Source organism: Tachyglossus aculeatus, chromosome 5 (assembly GCF_015852505.1).
Source record: "Tachyglossus aculeatus isolate mTacAcu1 chromosome 5, mTacAcu1.pri, whole genome shotgun sequence".
Classification (NCBI taxonomy): domain Eukaryota; kingdom Metazoa; phylum Chordata; class Mammalia; order Monotremata; family Tachyglossidae; genus Tachyglossus; species Tachyglossus aculeatus.
Genome location: NC_052070.1, coordinates 48,119,948 through 48,138,001, shown reverse-complemented (window position 1 = coordinate 48,138,001; position 18,054 = coordinate 48,119,948). Strand labels below are relative to the sequence as shown.

General features: G+C 46.1%; 1 protein-coding gene across 1 annotated transcript in view; it reads right to left on the bottom strand.

Annotated features, from left to right (window-relative positions):
- PIK3CD (phosphatidylinositol-4,5-bisphosphate 3-kinase catalytic subunit delta) overlaps positions 1-17,780 on the bottom strand; it is a 51,045-nt gene extending 33,265 nt beyond the window's left edge. The window contains exon 1 of the mRNA XM_038747117.1: positions 17,715-17,780. The gene's annotated coding sequence lies outside the window, so the exon portion shown is untranslated. The remainder of the gene's footprint in view (positions 1-17,714) is intronic.
- Positions 17,781-18,054: the final 274 nt, after the last annotated feature.

Genomic DNA, 18,054 nt, shown 5'->3' with positions numbered 1-18,054 from the left:
CTGACGATTTTGACACCTGTCTACATGTTTTGTTTTGTTGTCTGTCTCCCCCTTCTAGGCTGTGAGCCCGTTGTTGGGTATGGTCCGTCTCTATATGTTCCCGACTTGTACTTCCCAAGCGCTTAGTACAGTGCTCTGCACACAGTAAGCACTCAATAAGTACGATGGAATGAATGAATGAACCCATGACTTTCTGACTCCTAGGCCAGTGCTCTATAATAATAATAGTGATGGCATTTGTTAAGCACTTACTATGTGTGAAGCACTGTTCTAAGCGCTGGGGGGGATACAAGGTGATCAGGTTGTCCCACGTGGGGCTCACAGTCTTAATCCCCATTTTACAGATGAGGTAACTGAGGCACAGAGAAGTTAAGTGACTTGCACAGAGTCACACGGCTGACAAGCGGCAGAGTCGGGATTAGAACCCATGACCTCTGGTTCCCAAGCCCGTGCTCTTTCCACTGAGCCACGCTGCTTCTCACTACGTCATGCTGCTAGATCCAATCAATCAATCGTATTTATTGAGCGCTTACTGTGTGCAGAGCACTGTACTAAGCGCTTGGGAAGTACAAGTTGGCAACATTTAGAGATAGTCCCTACCCAACAGTGGGCTCACAGTCTAAAAGGGGGAGACAGAGAACAAAACCAAACATACTAACAAAATAAAATAGAATAGATATGCACAAATAAAATAAATAGAGTAATAAATATGTACAAACATATATACATATATACAGGTGCTGTGGGGAAGGGAAGGAGGTAAGATGGGGAGGATGGAGAGGGAGACGAGGAGATCCAGAGGTGGAGGCACAAAGGCCGCTTCCCACCGAGAGGCTTGGCACGTGGCCTCCTTGGCCAGAGGATGCCCGGAGGCCGTGGCCCTCGCTTCAGGTCAGCCCGGCCTGCAGCATCAGGCCGATGGAGCCCGGAGAGGTGACCGGGGAACCGAATATTCATTCAATCATATTTCTTGAGCGCTTACTGTGTGCAGAGCACTGTACTAAACGCTTAGAAAGTACAGTGCAGCAATAAGGAGAGATAATCCCTGCCCACAATGGGCTCACAGTCTGGGTGGGCGGGGGCGGGGGGTGGACAGACATCAATACAAGTAAACAGGCATCAATGTAAATAAATAGAATTATAGATATCTACATATATATGTAAGTGCTGTGGGGCGGGGATGGGGGGAAGAGTGAAGGGAGCAAGTCGTGGTGACATGGAAGGGAGGGGGAGCTGAGGAAAGGGGGTTTAATCTGAGTCCCCCCTCTTCCTCTGCTCCTCCTCCCCATCACCCTTACTCCCTCCCTCTGCTCTACCCCTTCCCCGCCCCACAGCACTTGTGTATATTTGTACATTTTTATTCCACGGGAGGGCTCACAGTCTTAATCCTCACTTTACAGATGAGGTAGCTGAGGCACAGAGAAGTGACTTGCCCAAAGTCACAGCTGACAATTGGTGGAGCTGGGATTTGAACCCATGACCTCTGACTCCAAAGCCCGTGCTACTCTATTAATGATCCTTAATTCTATTTATCTATTTTGATGGCATTCAATCTTATTTGAGGGCTTACTGTGTGCAGAGCACTGTACTAAGCGCTTGGGAAGTACAAGTCGGCAACAGAGACGGCCCCTACCCAACATTGTGCATTTAGCTATAATTCTATTTGTTGTGACGACTTGACACCTGTCCACATGTTTTGTTTTGTTGTCTGTCTCCCCCTTCTAGACTGTGAGCCCGTTGTTGGGTAGGGACCGTCTCTATATGTTGCCACCTTGTACTTCCCAAGCGCTTAGTACAGTGTTCTGCATGCAGTAAGCGCTCAATAAATACGATTGAATGAATCAATGAACGGGCTCACAGTCTAAAAGGGGGAGACAGAGAACGAAAGAAAACATGTAGACAAGTGTCAAAACCATCAGAACAAATAGAATTATAGCTATATGCACATCATTAACAAAATAAATAGAATAGTAAATATGTACAAGTAAAATAAATAGAGTAATAATTCTGTGCTGTGGGGAGGGGAAGGAGGTAGGGCGGGGTGGTGGGGAGGAGGAGAGGGAAAAGGGGGCTCAGATTGGGAAAGCCTCATGGAGGAGGTGAGCTCTCAGTAGGGCTTTGAAGGGAGGAAGAGAGCTAGTTTGAAGGATGTGTGGAGGGAGGGCATTCCAGGCCAGGGGAAGGACGTGGGCAGGGGGTCGACGGTGGGAATATGTATATATGTATTTGTTTGTACATATTTATTACTCTATTTATTTTACTTGTACATATTTATTCCATTTATTTTATATTGTTAATATGTTTTGTTTTGTTGTCTGTCTCCCCCTTCTAGACTGTGAACCCGCTGTCCCCTGTGCAGGGACCGTCTCTATATGTTGCCACCTTGTACTTCCCAAGCGCTTAGTCCAGTGCTCTGCACACAGTAAGCGCTCAATAAATACAATTGAATGAATGAATGACAGGCGAGAACGAGGTACAGTGAGGAGGTGAGCGGCACCAGAGGAGCAGAGGGTTTGGGTTAGGGTGTGGAAGGAGAGAAGGGAGGTGAGATAACCAATCAACCTACGCATCAGGCAAAAACTCCTCACCCTGGGCTTCAAGGCTGTCCATCCCCTCGCCCCCTCCTACCTCACCTCCCTTCTCTCCTTCTCCAGCCCAGCCCACACCCTCTGCTCCTCTGCCGCTAATCTCCTCACCGGGCCTCCTTCTAGCATGTCCCACCATCGACCCCCGGCCCACGTCCTCCCCCTGGCCTGGAATGCCCTCCTTCCGCACATCCTTCAAGCTAGCTCTCTTCCTCCCTTGAAAGCCCTACTGAGAGCTCACCTCCTCCAAGAGGCCTTCCCAGATTGAGTCCCCCTTTTCCTCTCCTCCTCCCCATTCCGCCCGCCCTACCTCCTTCCCCTCCCCACAGCACCTGTATATATGCTTGTGCAGATTTATTACTCTATTTTACTTGTACATATTTGCTATTCTATTTATTTTGTTAATGATGTACATTTAGCTTTAATTCTGTTTGTTCTGATGACTTGACACCTGTCCACGTTTTGTTTTGTTGTCTTACCCCCTTCCCCTCCCCACAGCACCTGTATATATGTTTGTACGAATTAATTACTCTATTTATTTATTTTATTTGTACATATTTATTCTATTTATTTTATTTTGTTAATATGTTCTGTTTCGTTATCTGTCTCCCCCTTCTAGACTGTGAGCCCGCTGTTGGGTACGATTGAATGAATGAATGAATGTCAGGTAGGGAGCATCTCTCTATGTTGCCGACTTGTACTTCCCAAGCGCTTAGTCCAGTGCTCTGCACACGGTAAGCACTCAATAAATACGATTGAATGAATGAATGAATGTCGGGTAGGGACCATCCCCCTTGTCCCCCTCTCCAACCCCCGTCTTACCTCCTTCCCTTCCCCACAGCACCTGTATATATGTTTGTACATATTTATTACTCTATTTATTTATTTATTTTATTTGTACATATCTATTCTATTTATTTTATTTTGTTAATATGTTTGGTTTTGTTCTCTGTCTCCCCCTTCTAGACTGTGAGCCCGCTGTTGGGTAGGGACCGTCTCTATATGTTGCCAACTTGTACTTCCCAAGCGCTTAGTCCAGTGCTCTGCACACAGTAAGTGCTCAATAAATACAATTGATTGATTGCCGACTTGTACTTCCCAAGCTCTTAGTCCAGTGCTCTGCACACGGTAAGTGCTCAATAAATACGATTGAATGAATGAATGTCAGGTAGGGACCGTCTCTCTATGATGCCGACTTGTCCTTCCCAAGCGCTTAGTCCAGTGCTCTGAACACGGTAAGCGCTCAATAAATACGATTGAATGAATGAATGAGAGGCAAGAACGAGGCCTAGTGAGGAGGTGAGCGGCACCAGAGGAGCGGAGGGTTTGGGTTAGGGTGTGGAAGGAGAGAAGGGAGGTGAGATAAGATGGGGAAGTTGAGATGGCATGGCTCAGTGGAAAAGAGTGTGGGCTTTGGAGTCAGAGGTCATGGGTTCAAATCCCAGCTCCACCAATTGTCAGCTGTGTGACTTTGGGCAAGTCACTTCACTTCTCTGTGCCTCAGTTCCCTCGTCTGGAAAATGGGGATTAAGATTGTGAACCCACGTGGGACAACCTGATCACCTTGTAGGTGATCCCCCAGTGCTTAGAACAGTGCTTTGCACATAGTAAGCGCTTAACAAATACCATCATCATTATTATTATTATTATAAGAGAAGCAGCATGGCTCAGTGGAAAGAGCATGGGCTTTGGAGTCAGAGGTCATGGGTTCGAATCCTGCTCCGCCAACTGTCAGCTGTGTGACTTTGGGCAAGTCACTTTCACTCATTCAATAGTATTTCATTCACTTCTCCGTGCCTCAGTTACCTCATCTGTAAAATGGGGATGAAGAGTGTGAGCCCCACGTGGGACCACCTGATCACCTTGTAACCTCCCCAGGGCTTAGAACAGTGCTTTGCACATAGTAATTGGGGGGTTAAGATGGGGGGTTCATTCCCCCCCATCTTACCTCCTTCCCTTCCCCACAGCACCTGTATATATGTATATATGTTTGTACATATTTATTACTCTATTTACTTATTTATTTATTTTACTTGTACATATCTGTCCTATTTATTTTATTTTGTTAGTATGTTTGGTTTTGTTCTCTGTCTCCCCCTTTTAGACTGTGAGCCCACTGTTGGGTAGGGACTGTCTCTATATGTTGCCAATTTGTACTTCCCAAGCGCTTAGTACAGTGCTCTGCACGTAGTAAGTGCTCAATAAATATGATTGATGATGATGATGATAGTAAGCGCTTAATAAATGCTATTATTATTATTATTATGGCGGCTACTGAAGGGCCGGGTTGGGCCCTCAATGGCTAGTGAAGCGAGGTAGGCCGTCGCCTCAGGGCGGCGTGCACGCGCACGTACGCACGTGCGCGCTCCCGGGGGCCGGCTCTGGCGCGCGGCCGGAGCAGAAGTGCGCAGGCGCGCCGACCGTGCTTGACCCCGAGGAGCCGATGGGCGCTTTCCGGACCGGCAGGGGGCGCGCGGGAGCCGGGCTCACCTACCTGAGGCAGGCGGCCCCGCCCCCACAGGCCCCGCCTCAGGCCTCCAGCGCGGGGCCGCCATGATGCGCTGAGCCTTCAGTCATTCATTCATTCAGTCCTATTTATTGAGCGTTTACTGAGTGTCACTCCCCTCCTCAAAAATCTCCACTGGTTCATTCATTCATATAATAATAATAATAATAATGATGGTATTTGTTAAGCGCTTACTATGTGCATTCACTCATTCAGTCCTATTTATTGAGCGCTTACTGGGGTGTCACTCCCCTCTTCAAAAATCTCCACTGGTTCATTCATTCGTATAATAATAATAATAATAATAATAATAATAATAATAATAATAATAATAATAATAATAATGGTATTTGTTAAGCAATTACTATATGCATTCACTCATTCAGTCCTATTTATTGAGCACTTACTGGGGTGTCACTCCCCTCCTCAAAAATCTCCACTGGTTCATTCATATGATAGTAATACTACTACTACTACTACTAATAATAATAATAATGGTATTTGTTAAGCGCTTACTATGTGCATTCACTCATTCAGTCCTATTTATTGAGCGTTTACTGGGGTGTCACTCCCCTCCTCAAAAATCTCCATTGGTTCATTCATTCGTATAATAATTATAATGATGGTATTTGTTAAGCGCTTACTATGTGCATTCACTCATTCAGTCCTATTTATTGAGCGCTTACTGGGGTGGCACTCCCCTCCTCAAAAATCTCCACTGGTTCATTCATTTGTATAATAATAATAATGATGGTATTTGTTAAGTGCTTACTATGTGCATTCACTCATTCAGTCCTATTTATTGAGCGCTTACTGGGGTGGCACTCCCCTCCTCAAAAATCTCCACTGGTTCATTCATTCGTATAATAATAATAATGATGGTATTTGTTAAGCGCTTACTATGTGCATTCACTCATTCAGTCCTATTTATTGAGCGCTTACTGGGGTGGCACTCCCCTCCTCAAAAATCTCCACTGGTTCATTCATTCGTATAATAATAATAATGATGGTATTTGTTAAGCGCTTACTATGTGCATTCACTCAGTCCTATTTATTGAGCGCTTACTGGGGTGGCACTCCCCTCCTCAAAAATCTCCACTGGTTCATTCATTCGTATAATAATAATAATAATGATGGTATTTGTTAAGCGCTTACTATGTGCATTCACTCATTCAGTCCTATTTATTGAACGCTTACCGGGTGTCACTCCCTTCCTCAAAAATCTCCACTGGTTCATTCATTCGTATAAGAATAATAATAATAATGGTATTTGTTAAGCACTTACTATGTGCATTCACTCATTCAGTCCTATTTATTGAGCGCTTACTGGGGTGGCACTCCCCTCCTCAAAAATCTCCACTGGTTCATTCATTCGTATAATAATAATAATAATGATGATGGTATTTGTTAAGCGCTTACTATGTGCATTCACTCATTCAGTCCTATTTATTGAGCGCTTACTGGGTGTCACTCCCCTCCTCAAAAATCTCCACTGGTTCATTCATTCGTATAATAATAATAATAATGATGGTATTTGTTAAGCGCTTACTATGTGCATTCACTCATTAGTACTATTTATTGAGCGCTTACGGGGTGTCACTCCCCTCCTCAAAAATCTCCACTGGTTCATTCATTTGTATAATAATGATGGTATTTGTTAAGCGCTTACAATGTGCATTCACTCATTCAGTCCTATTTATTGAGCGCTTACTGGGTGTCACACCCCTCCTCAAAAATCTCCACTGGTTCATTCATTCATATAATAATAATAATAATAATGATGGTATTTGTTAAGCGCTTACTATGTGCACTGTTCTAAGCGTTGGGGGGCTACAAAGTGATCAGGTTGTCCCACAGGGGGCTCACAGTCTTAATCCCCATTTTCCAGATGAGGGAACTGAGGCTCAGAGAAGTTGAGTGACTAGACTGTGAGCCCACTTCTAATAATAATAATAATAACAATGGCATTTGTTAAGCGCTTACTATGTGCAAAGCACTGTTCTAAGCGCTAGGGGGGATACAAGGTGATCAGGTTGTCCCACGTGGGGCTCACAGTCATCATCCCCATTTTACAGATGAGGTAACTGAGGCTCAGAGAAGTTAAGTGACTTGCCAAAGGTCACACAGCAGACGTGGTGGAGCTGGGATTCAAACCCATGACCTCTGACTCCAAAGCCCCACGCTGCTGCTTCTCACTTCTAGACTGTGAGCCCACTGTTGGGTAGGGACCGTCTCTATATGTTGCCAACTTGAACTTCCCAAGCGCTTAGTACAGTGCTCTGCACACAGTAAATGCGCTCAATAAATACGATTGAATGAATGAAAGTGACTTGCCCAAAGTCACACAGCTGACAATTGGCGGAGCAGGATTCGAACCCATGACCTCTGACTCCAAAGCCCATGCTCTTTCCACTGAGCCATGCTGCTTCTCTTATAATAATAATAATAATAATGATGATGGTATTTGTTAAGCGCTTACTATGTGCAAAGCATTGTTCTAAGCACTGGGGGGATTCAAGGTGATCAGATTGTCCCACGTGGGCTCACAATCTTAATCCCCATTTTCCAGACGAGGGAACTGAGGCACAGAGAAGTGAAGTGACTTGCCCAAAGTCACACAGCTGACAATTGGCGGAGCCGGGATTTGAACCCATGACCTCTGACTCCAAAGCCCATGCTCTTTCCACTGAGCCACGCTGCTTCTCTAATCATATTTATTAATAATAATAATAATAATAATAATGATGAATACATTTGTTAAGCACTTACTATGTGGAAAGCACTGTTCTAAGCGCTGGGGGGATACAAGGTGATCAAGTTGTCCCACATGGGGCTCACAGTCTTAATCCCCATTTTACAGATGAGGTAACTGAGGCTCTGAGAAAAGTGACTTGCCCAAGGTCACACAGCAGACGTGGTGGAGGCGGGATTCGAACCCATGACTTCCGACTCCAAAGCCCATGCTCTTTCCACTGAGCCACACTTGAGCACTTACTGTGTGCAGACCACTGTACTAAGCGCTTGGGAAGTACAAGTTGGCAACATCTAGAGACGGTCCCTACCCAACAGTGGGCTCACAGTCTAGAAGGGGGAGACAGAGAACAAAACAAAACATATTAACAAAGTTAAATAAACTGAATCGTATTTACTGAGAGCTTACTGTAGCGGGCTCACAGTCTGGAAGGGGGAGACAGACAACAAAACAAAACATATTAACAAAATTAAATAAATAGAATCGTATTTATTGAGTGCTTACTGTGTGTTCTGCACTGGACTAAGCGCATGGGAAGTACAAGTTGGCAACATATAGAGACGGTCCCTACCCAACAATGGGCTCACAGTCTAGAAGGGGGAACAGTCTAGAAGTGGTTGCCTGTCAACGCTTCGAATCAAGCAAAAACCCCTCACTCTCTCACCCTCGGCTTCAAGGCTGTCCATCACCTCACCCCCTCGTACCTCACCTCCCTTCTCTCCTTCTCCAGCCCAGCCCGCACCCTCCGCTCCTCTGCCGCTAACCTCCTCACCGGGCCTCGTAGTCGCCTGTCCCGCCATCGACCCCCGGCCCACGTCCTCCCCATGGCCTGGAATGCCCTCCCTCCACACATCCACCAAGCTCTCTTCCTCCCTTCAAAGCCCTACTGAGACCTCACCTCCTCCAAGAGGCCTTCCCAGATTGAGCCCTCTTTTTCCTCTCCTCCTCCCCATCCCCCCGTCCTACCTCCTTCCCCTCCCCACAGGACTTGTATATATTTGTAGAGATTTATTACTCTATTTTACTTGTACATATCTACTATTCTATTTATTTTGTTAATGATGTGCATATAGTTTTAATTCTAATTGTTCTGACTATTTTGACACCTGTCTACATGTTTTGTTTTGTTATCTGTCTCCCCCTTCTAGATTGTGAGCCCATTGTTGGGTGGGGACCATCTCTCTATGTTGCCGACTTGTACTTCCCAAGCATTTAGTCCAGTTCTCTGCACACAATAAGTGCTCAATAAATACGATTGAATGAATATTGAATGAATGAATGAATATTTATTGAGCGCTTACTGTGTACAGAGCACTGGACTAAGCTTTCGGGAAGTACAAGTCGGCAACATATGGAAACGGTCCCAACCCAACAACGGGCTCACAGTCTAGAAAGGGGATATAGATAACAAAACAAAACCCAGACACTCCCCAGGGTTGGACTGGGCGGGGAGCCGGGCCAGAGGAACGGAGGAGAGCCCCCTCCCCACATCTGCCTATTCTATTTATTTTATTTTGTTAGTATGTTTGGTTTTGTTCTCTGTCTTCCCCTTTTAGACTGTGAGCCCACTGTCGGGTAGGGACTGTCTCTATATGTTGCCAACTTGTACTTCCCAAGCACTTAGTACAGTGCTCTGCACACAGTAAGCGCTCAATAAATACGATTGATTGATTGATTGATTGATCCGCCTCTGCTGCTGACAGCATCACTCTTTCCGCTATTTCCTTCTCCCCTCAGATCGCTCCCTTCTCAGCTATCCCTGTGGGAGGGGCACTTGTCTTGCTGTGTGACCTTGGACAAGTCCCTTCACTTCTCTGCGCCTCAGTTTCCTCATCTGTAAAATGGGGATTGAGACTGCGAACCCCAGGTGGTACAGGGACTGTGTCCAACCTGATCGGCTAGCATAATAATAATGATGATGGTATTTGTTAAGTGCTTACTATGTGCCAAGAACTGTTCTAAGCACTGGAGCACTGTTCTAAGTGCTGGTATTGTATGGTATTATGGTATTTGTTAAGCGCTTACTATGTGGCAAGCACTGTTCAAAGCGGTGGGGTAGATGCAAGGTTGTCCCACGTGGGGCTCACAGTCTTAATCCCCTATTTTACGGATGAGGTAACTGAGGCACAGAGAAGTTAAGTGGCTTGTCCAAGATCACAAAAGTGGCGGAGCCGGGATTAGAACCCACGTCCTCTGATTCTAAAGCCCATGCTCTTTCCACTAAGCCACGCTTCTACCCCAGCAGTTAGTACAGTGACTGGAACATAGTAAGAGCTTAACAATTACCATAAAAAGGGGCATCTGTGCTCCTGGGCTTCCCACGAGCCCCCCTCCACTCTTTTTCCAGCCCTCCAGCCCTTCACCATCCTTCTTGTCCCAGATCCCCAAGAAGTAAGCTCGTTGTGGGCAGAGAATGTGTCTGTTTATTGTTGTATCGTACTCTCCCAACCACTTAGTCCATGCTCTGTACACAGTAAATACACAGTAAATACCATTGAATGAGTGAATTAAGCTCCGACAGCTCCAAAGCCTTAATTCATTCATTCAATGGTGTTTTCTGTGTATTTACTGTGTACAGAGCATGGACTAAGCGGTTGGGAGGGTACGATACAACAATAAACAGACACATTCCCTGCCCACAGCGAGCTTACTTCTTGGGGATCTGGGATCCGGGCCCGGTATTTTTAGGTCTTTTTGCAGCCAAACCCAGGAAGGCAGAACTGACTACCCGCCTTTGGATGGGGCTCTCCAGTGATAAAAAACGGTCGGGAAACCAGTGACAGAGTCTGAAGCTTTGGAAAGGGCACAGACAAAAAAGCAGGAAGACAGACTGCCAGACTAAGTGAGAGATAGAGCGAGATAGACAGAGTCAGGGAAACCCAGAAAGGCAGAGACGCTCAGAGACAGACACACACACACACACAGAGGAGGAGGCAGACAGAAGGAGACCAATAGACTCAAGAAAAAGACAATTTATCACACAGACTTGGTGGGCCGAACACGGACAGGGTGAGCAGGAGCTCTGTTTTTGGATAATACCTCTCCAACCAGGGACTTTCTACAAGCCCAACTGCCCCCAAATCCAGCAACACCATGGAAATGAGGGAGCAGCTTTATCTGCTCTGTGACACCAACCCAATAGAGAGAGCACCCACTATAGCAGTAGCATGGCCTAGTGGCAATCAATCAATCAATCATATTTATTGAGCACTTACTGTGTGCAGAGCACTGTACTAAGCGCTTGGGAAGTACAAGTTGGCAACATATAGAGACAGTCCCTACCCAACAGTGGGCTCACAGTCTAGTGGAAAGAGCACAGGCCTCTGAGTCAGAGGACCTGGGTTCTAATCCCGGTTCTGCCACCTGCCTGCTGGGTGTTCTTGGGCAAGTCACTTCAATTCTCTGTGCCTCAGTTCCCTCATCTGCAATATGGGGATTCAATCCCTGTATTCCCTCCTATTTAGACTGTGAGCCCCAGGTGGGGCCTGATGATCTCTTTCCCTCTAGACTGGGAGCTCATTGTGGGCAGGGAATGTGCCTACCAAATCCATTCATTCATTCATTCAATTGTATTTATTGAGCGCTTACTGTGTGCAGAGCACTGGACTAAGTGCTTGGGAAGTACAAGCTGGCAACATGTAGAGACAGTCCCTACCCAACAGTGGGCTCACAGTCTAGAAGGGGGAGACAGACAACAAAACAAAACATGTGGACAGGTGTCAAGTCATCAGAATAAATAGAAATAAAGCTAGGTGCATATCATTAATGAAATGAATAGTAAATATGTACAAGTAAAATAGAGTAATAAATCTGTACAAATATATACAAGTGCTGTGGGGAGGGGAAGGAGGTAGGGTGGGGGAGATGGGGAGGAGGAGAGGAACAAGGGGGCTCAGTCTGGGAAGGCCTCCTGGAGGAAGTGAGCTCTCAGTAGGGCTTTATAATCCATTATATTGTACTCTCCCAAGCATTTAATTCAGGGTTCTGTACAGAGTAAGTGCTCAATAAATACAATTAAGTGATAGATAGATTGATTGATTGATTGCAGAGGGAAGGGGGTGAAGGGCCAAGATCCCAAATTAGCCCTCAATAGCCACCCAAGGGCCTGGAGAGTGGGGAGGAGGATGGGGCATTCTGATGACTTGACACCTGTCCACATGTTTTGTTTTGTTGTCTGTCTCCCCCTTCTAGACTGTGAGCCCATTGTTGAGTAGGGACCGTCTCTTTTTGTTTCCAACTTGTACTTCCCAAGAGCTTGGTACAGTGCTCTGCACACAGTAAGCGCTCAATAAATACGATTGAATGAATGAATGAATGAATGAATGGGGAGGAGGGACTGAAAACCAAGCAGCCGTGACCTACCCTTTCCTCAGCTAAAACTCAATTCAGGAAAAGCCATTGATCTTGGACTTCGTCAAGGTGGTTTACGTGGAACAGGGCATGTATTGAGTCAGGCAGCAGAGAGTCTGAGTTAGGGTGGCCTCTGCTGCCCCAGGTTTCCAGGGAAACCCAACAGGGGAATCCCAGAAGACAAGATGACTTTGACACCTGTCTACATGTTTTGTTGTCTGTCTCCCCCTTCTAGACTGTGAGCCCATTGTTGGGTAGGGAGCGTCTCTATATGTTGCCAACTTGTACTTCCCAAGCACTTAGTCCGGTGCTCTGCACACAGTAAGCGCTCAATAAATACAACTGAATGAATGAATTAATTATCATATTGGAAGATCTCTGGCTGACTTTTAACCCTTCTGAAGAACTCCTCCCTCTTGTCCCTGCTCTGCCAGTGACATCAGAGAGGAGCCGGCTGGGTCGGGCTGGGCTTTGTGGATACTACTAATAATTATTATGGTATTTGTTAAGCACTTATTATGTGCCAAGCACTGTTTTAAACACTGGGGTAAATACAAAGGTAATCAGGGTGCCCCACCTGGGGCTCGCAGTCTTCATCCCCATTTTCCAGATGAGGTAACTGAGGCCCAGAGAAGTGAAGTGGCTTGCCCAAGGTCACACAGCAGACAAGTGGCAGAGCCGCCCCTCACCCCACGTTCTCTGACCCCCAAGCCCGGGCTCTTGCTTCACGTTGCTTCTCACAATACTACTCACACTACTGAAGCAGTGTGGCTCAGTGGAAGGAGCCTGGGCTTTGGAGTCAGAGGTCACGGGTTCAAATCTCGGCTCCTCCAACTGTCAGCTGTGTGACCTTGGGCAAGGCAGTTAACTTCTCTGGGCCTGTTACCTCAACTGTAAAATGGGGATGAATACTGTGAGCCCTCTGTGGGACAACCTGATCACCTTGTAACCTTCCCAGCGCTTAGAACAGTGCTTTGCACATAGTAAGCACTTAATAAATGCCATTATTATTATTATTATTATTATTATTATTATTATTATTACTACAGTAGCCAGCGGTTCTCCCTCTCGCCACTCAGTTTCAGGTCCTTACCTAACTGAGCACCCTCTGGGCATCAGCCAACTTAAATTTTGAGCGTGTGGATAAGAAGCGGGAGGGGCATTTATGAGGGCGCAAGTGAGATGGGGCTAGGGAGAGGTTAGGAGTGATTCCTCCAGACTGTAAGCTCCTTGTAGGCAAGGAATATGTCTACCAATTCTGCTATAATGTACTCCCCCAAGCGCTTAGTACAGTTCTCTGCACCTAGTAGGTGCTCAACAAATACCATTCATTGATTAAGAAAGCTTTGAAGAGTTAACAGATCAGAAAGAACCTCGCCTTCCATGGTTGCCACATTTGTAGACTGGTGCCCAATGCAAGGGGCAAGCCAGAGGGGATATGGGAAGGTGTGGTGGAACATGAGCTGAACGTTGAGCTCCTCTTCGGGGTGAGCGTGGGTGAGGGGAACGACTGGGAAGCAATCAAGTGAGGAGCTTCAAATGGCCTCTCCCATCCTAAAGAATTGATACTCTGCACCCCAAGGCACCTAGTGTCAAATAAAACTTCCCGGGGGTCTTGGCACCCCAGCCCCACCTCAGATCTGCCCTCCATCCTCCCCTTCCCTTCCTCTGTGAACCTATTCAAGAGGCCAAAATTCCCCTGATCAACTGGTCTGATTTGCTTCCTCTGATTAATGGAGAAAGTCCTAGGTTTGCTGAGTCTAACTTTGTTCAAGGGAAATCCAGCTGAGGTGACCAATTTCCTCTACTATATTAAACACTGGTGTTTGGTGGTCTCTTCAGTGGCTCTCTTTACCAACTAGCACACTATAAACTTATTTCTCCTTTTTTTTTTTAACCTTCCTCCCTCCTTCTCCCCCACCCCCCACCCCCGGCCCATTTTCCCCCATCCTTCCCTGGCCTAGGAATGTCCTCTCTCCCAAACCAAATGAAGAAAACCTCACTTTCCCTATCGGAATTACCCTGGGAAGTCAGTCCACTCCACTTAATGGGGGCCTTTTGGCCTCATTTCAAAGACCCCAACTCCTACAGTTAGTGCCATAAAATGAAAATGGTGTTCGGACTGTCTCTTTCCCCACCCATCTCTCCACTCTCTCTCACCCATTGTCCTCATTCATCAAGCTAGGCATTGTCTCCATTTAGTTTTCTTTGTTCTTTTCCTTTCTGTTCATATGTGTCAAATTTGCCTTCCTTTTCACTTCTTGTACAAATGCCTGCACAAATAGGGCTTTGGATATGGTAAGGGGGCCTGGATGTCATGGTAGTCTATAAAGGTGGGGTGTGGGTGAGGGTTTGGGTGTGTTCATCAATCATCATCATCAATGGTATTTATTGAGTGCTCACTATGTGCAGAGCACCGTACTAAGTGGTTGGGAGAGTACAATGCAACAGAATAACCATACATAACGAGGGGACTGTTCCCCATCCAGCATGCATGGCTAGCAAGCCAAGAGCATTTGGTTTTTACCCCGTGCTTAGCAAATTCCTTGACTCATAGTAAGCAGTTAATAAATGCAATGGTTACTATTGCCGTCATAAGAGCAAGCGATGGGGCAGGATAACTCAAAGCTACCAAACGGGTGGGTTTCGGCCTTACTCAGCCAAGCCAAAAGAACAGAGGCTGTACCTTATGGTCCAAGGTTTACAGGAGTTCCAGCTTGAGCCCACAGTTGGGTAGGGACTGTCTCTATATGTTGCCAACTTGTACTTCCCAAGCGCTTAGTACAGTGCTCTGCACACAGTAAGCGCTCAATAAATATGATTGATTGGCCCCCAGCTGTCCTCACGGCCCAAACCGAAAAATCCAAAACCAAATCTTGTCACTGTGGGAGCAAATTCTCCGCTGATGCCCTCTCAGACAAGGAGGTGAAACCTCACTGAACCAAGTCAACTGGTCCTCAGCTGGCCAGAGGGGCCATCGTTACTCAAAAATGCAATGCAAATCTGAAGGCCAGGAAAAGCAGCGGTCACCGAGTCTGAGTCAGGCCAGCTGAATCCACCGTCTGCGCCCCGGGCCGGTGTCAGCCCAAAGACAAGATTTCTGCCTCTGGGCTAAGGGCCCAGAAGAGTTGTCGCAGCCAAGATTTCAACTCGTTCAAGCTATAGAATTGCTCTCCTCGAAGGTTTAGGGAGTCCAACAGAACTGGATAAATAAGGGCACCATTATTGGCGTAGAGCCACGTGAGAAAAATAGATTTGTTATTCACGCGTATGCATCCAGGAACCGCATTCCCATGTAAGCAGAAGCAGTGTGGCTCAGTGGAAAGAGCACAGGCTTTGGAGTCAGAGGTCATGGGTTCAAATCCCGGCTCCACCAGCTGTCATCTGTGTGACTTTGGGCAAGTCACTTAACTTCTCTGGGCCTCAGTTCCCTCATCTGTAAAATGGGGATTAAGACTGTGAGCCCACCGTGGGACAACCTGATCACCTTGTAACCTTCCCAGTGCTTAGAACAGTGCTTTGCACATAGTAAGCGCTTAGTAAATGCCATTATTATTATTATTAATGGCATATACATATCTGAGACAATCATGATAGAAAATCCAGGCCCAAGCCATGGGAGCGTAATTAAAATTAAATGACACAAAGGGCGTTTCTAAACTAATTCAGGCATGAAAGAATCCCAGATTCCAGGCACCTTGAAGAAGCTACATTTATTTTATGTAATAGTAATGATGGCATTTATTAAGGGCTTACTATGTGCAAAGCACTGTTCTAAGCACTGGGTTGTGGAGTTACATGTTACATATACGCATATGCATAAACACACATATTATTGAGGTTGACTTTCCTCAACAAGCATGTTGTAGTACATATGCCCTGAAGCATACCAGCTGCAGAAGTAGCCTGGTCTAGTGGCAAGAGCACCGGCCTGAGAGTCAGAGGACCTGGGCTCGAATCCCGGCTCCTCCACACATCTGTGTGACCTGGGGCAAGTCACTTCACTTCTCTGTGCCTCAATTCCTTCAGCTGTAATAGGAGGATTAAGACCGTAAGCAGACATGTGGTTGAGCCGAAATTAGAACCCAGGTCCTTCTGACTCCCCCTGGCCTGGAATGCCCTCCCTCCTCACATCCGCCAAGCTAGCTCTCCTCCTCCATTCAAAGCCCTACTGAGAGCTCACCCCCTCCAGGAGGCCTTCCCAGACTGAGCCCCCTCCTTCCTCTCCCCCTCCCCACCCCCCCGCCCTACCTCCTTCCCCTCCCCACAGCACCTGTATATATGTTTGTACAGATTTGTTACTCTATTTTACTTGTACATATTTACTATTCTATTTATTTTATTTTGTTAATATGTTTTGTTTTGTTGTCTGTCTCCCCCTTCTAGACTGTGGATAGTGACTGTCTCTATATGTTGCCAACTTGTTCTTCCCAAGCGCTTAATACAGTGCTCTGCACACAGGAAGCGCTCAATAAATACGATTGAATGAATCGTATTTACACAGTAAGAGCTCAATAAATACAGCTGACTGATAGTGTTCTACATGAAATACTTGGAATAGTAAGTGCTTAACAAAAACCGCAATTCTCTTGTTATTATATGCCAACCACTGAACTAAGCGTTAGGGTAGATATTCTGCACACAGTAAGTGCTCAGTAAATACAATTGAATGAATTGAATGAATATAAGATAATCAAGTCAGACAGAGTCCTTGACCCAACTGGGGCTAGGGAGGGAAAACGGATGTTTAATGCCCATTTCAAAGATGAGGAACTTGAAGCACAGAGAAGTTAAGTGACTTGCCTAAGGATACATGACAGGCTTGTGACAGAAGCAGGATTAGAACCCAGGGCCTCTTCCTTCCAGGTCCATTTTCTTTCCACTGTACCACACTTAAAAGCAGCATGGCATAGTGGATAGAGCTTGGGCCTGGGAATCAGAAGGTCATGGGTTCTAATTCCGCCTCCACCACTTGTCTGCTGTGTGACCTTGGTTGGGCAAGTCACTTCACTTCTCTGGGCCTCACTTAACCTCGTTCATAAGATGGGGATTGAGACTGAGAGCCCCACAAGGGACAGGGACTGTATCCAATCAATCAATCAATCAATCAATCAGTCATATTTATTGAGCACTTACTGTGTGCAGGGCACTGTACTAAGTGCTTGGGAAGTACAAGTTGGCAACATATAGAGACAGTCCCTACCCAACAGTGGGCTCACAGTCTAAAAGTGTGAGTAAAAGTGTAAAAGTGTCAACTCAATTTTCTTGTGTCCACCTCAGAGCTTAGTATAGTGCCTGGCACATAGTAAGCACTTAATGAATACCATCATTATTATCATTATTATTATCCTGTATGCAATGACACTCAATAAATACTACTGATTAGCTTTTCATACTGATGTTACAATTCGCATTTGTTCGAAAGAATCCTAACTCCTTCCTTGGTTTCCAGATGTTAGCAGGATCCTGGAATGAGATTTATTTCCCATATATTCTTTAAGAAAATTTCCTCTCCACTCACCTCGATCTGCATTCCCAAGAGGCTCGAAATGGCACAGGAGACTTGGTTTCCTTCATCCTTTCATCGGCTCCTAGAGGAAAAGCAAAATATTCTTCCTGTAATTGAAGTTGTTTTCTTCCAGCTCTCAGCCAACAGTTCACTGACCCTTTGAAGACAGATTGCCTGACCCCGGGGCTGGCTGTCTGAACAACCAACCTCCTCCTCTTGCTCATTCAGCTGATAAGATAGGATGCAGAGGGTTAAACGGAGGCCAATTTAAGGTCTAAGGGAAAGGGCAGAAGAGGGAGGGCCTGCCTCTTCCTTCACCCCACAAATCCTGGCGAGGATGGTAGAAGGTCCC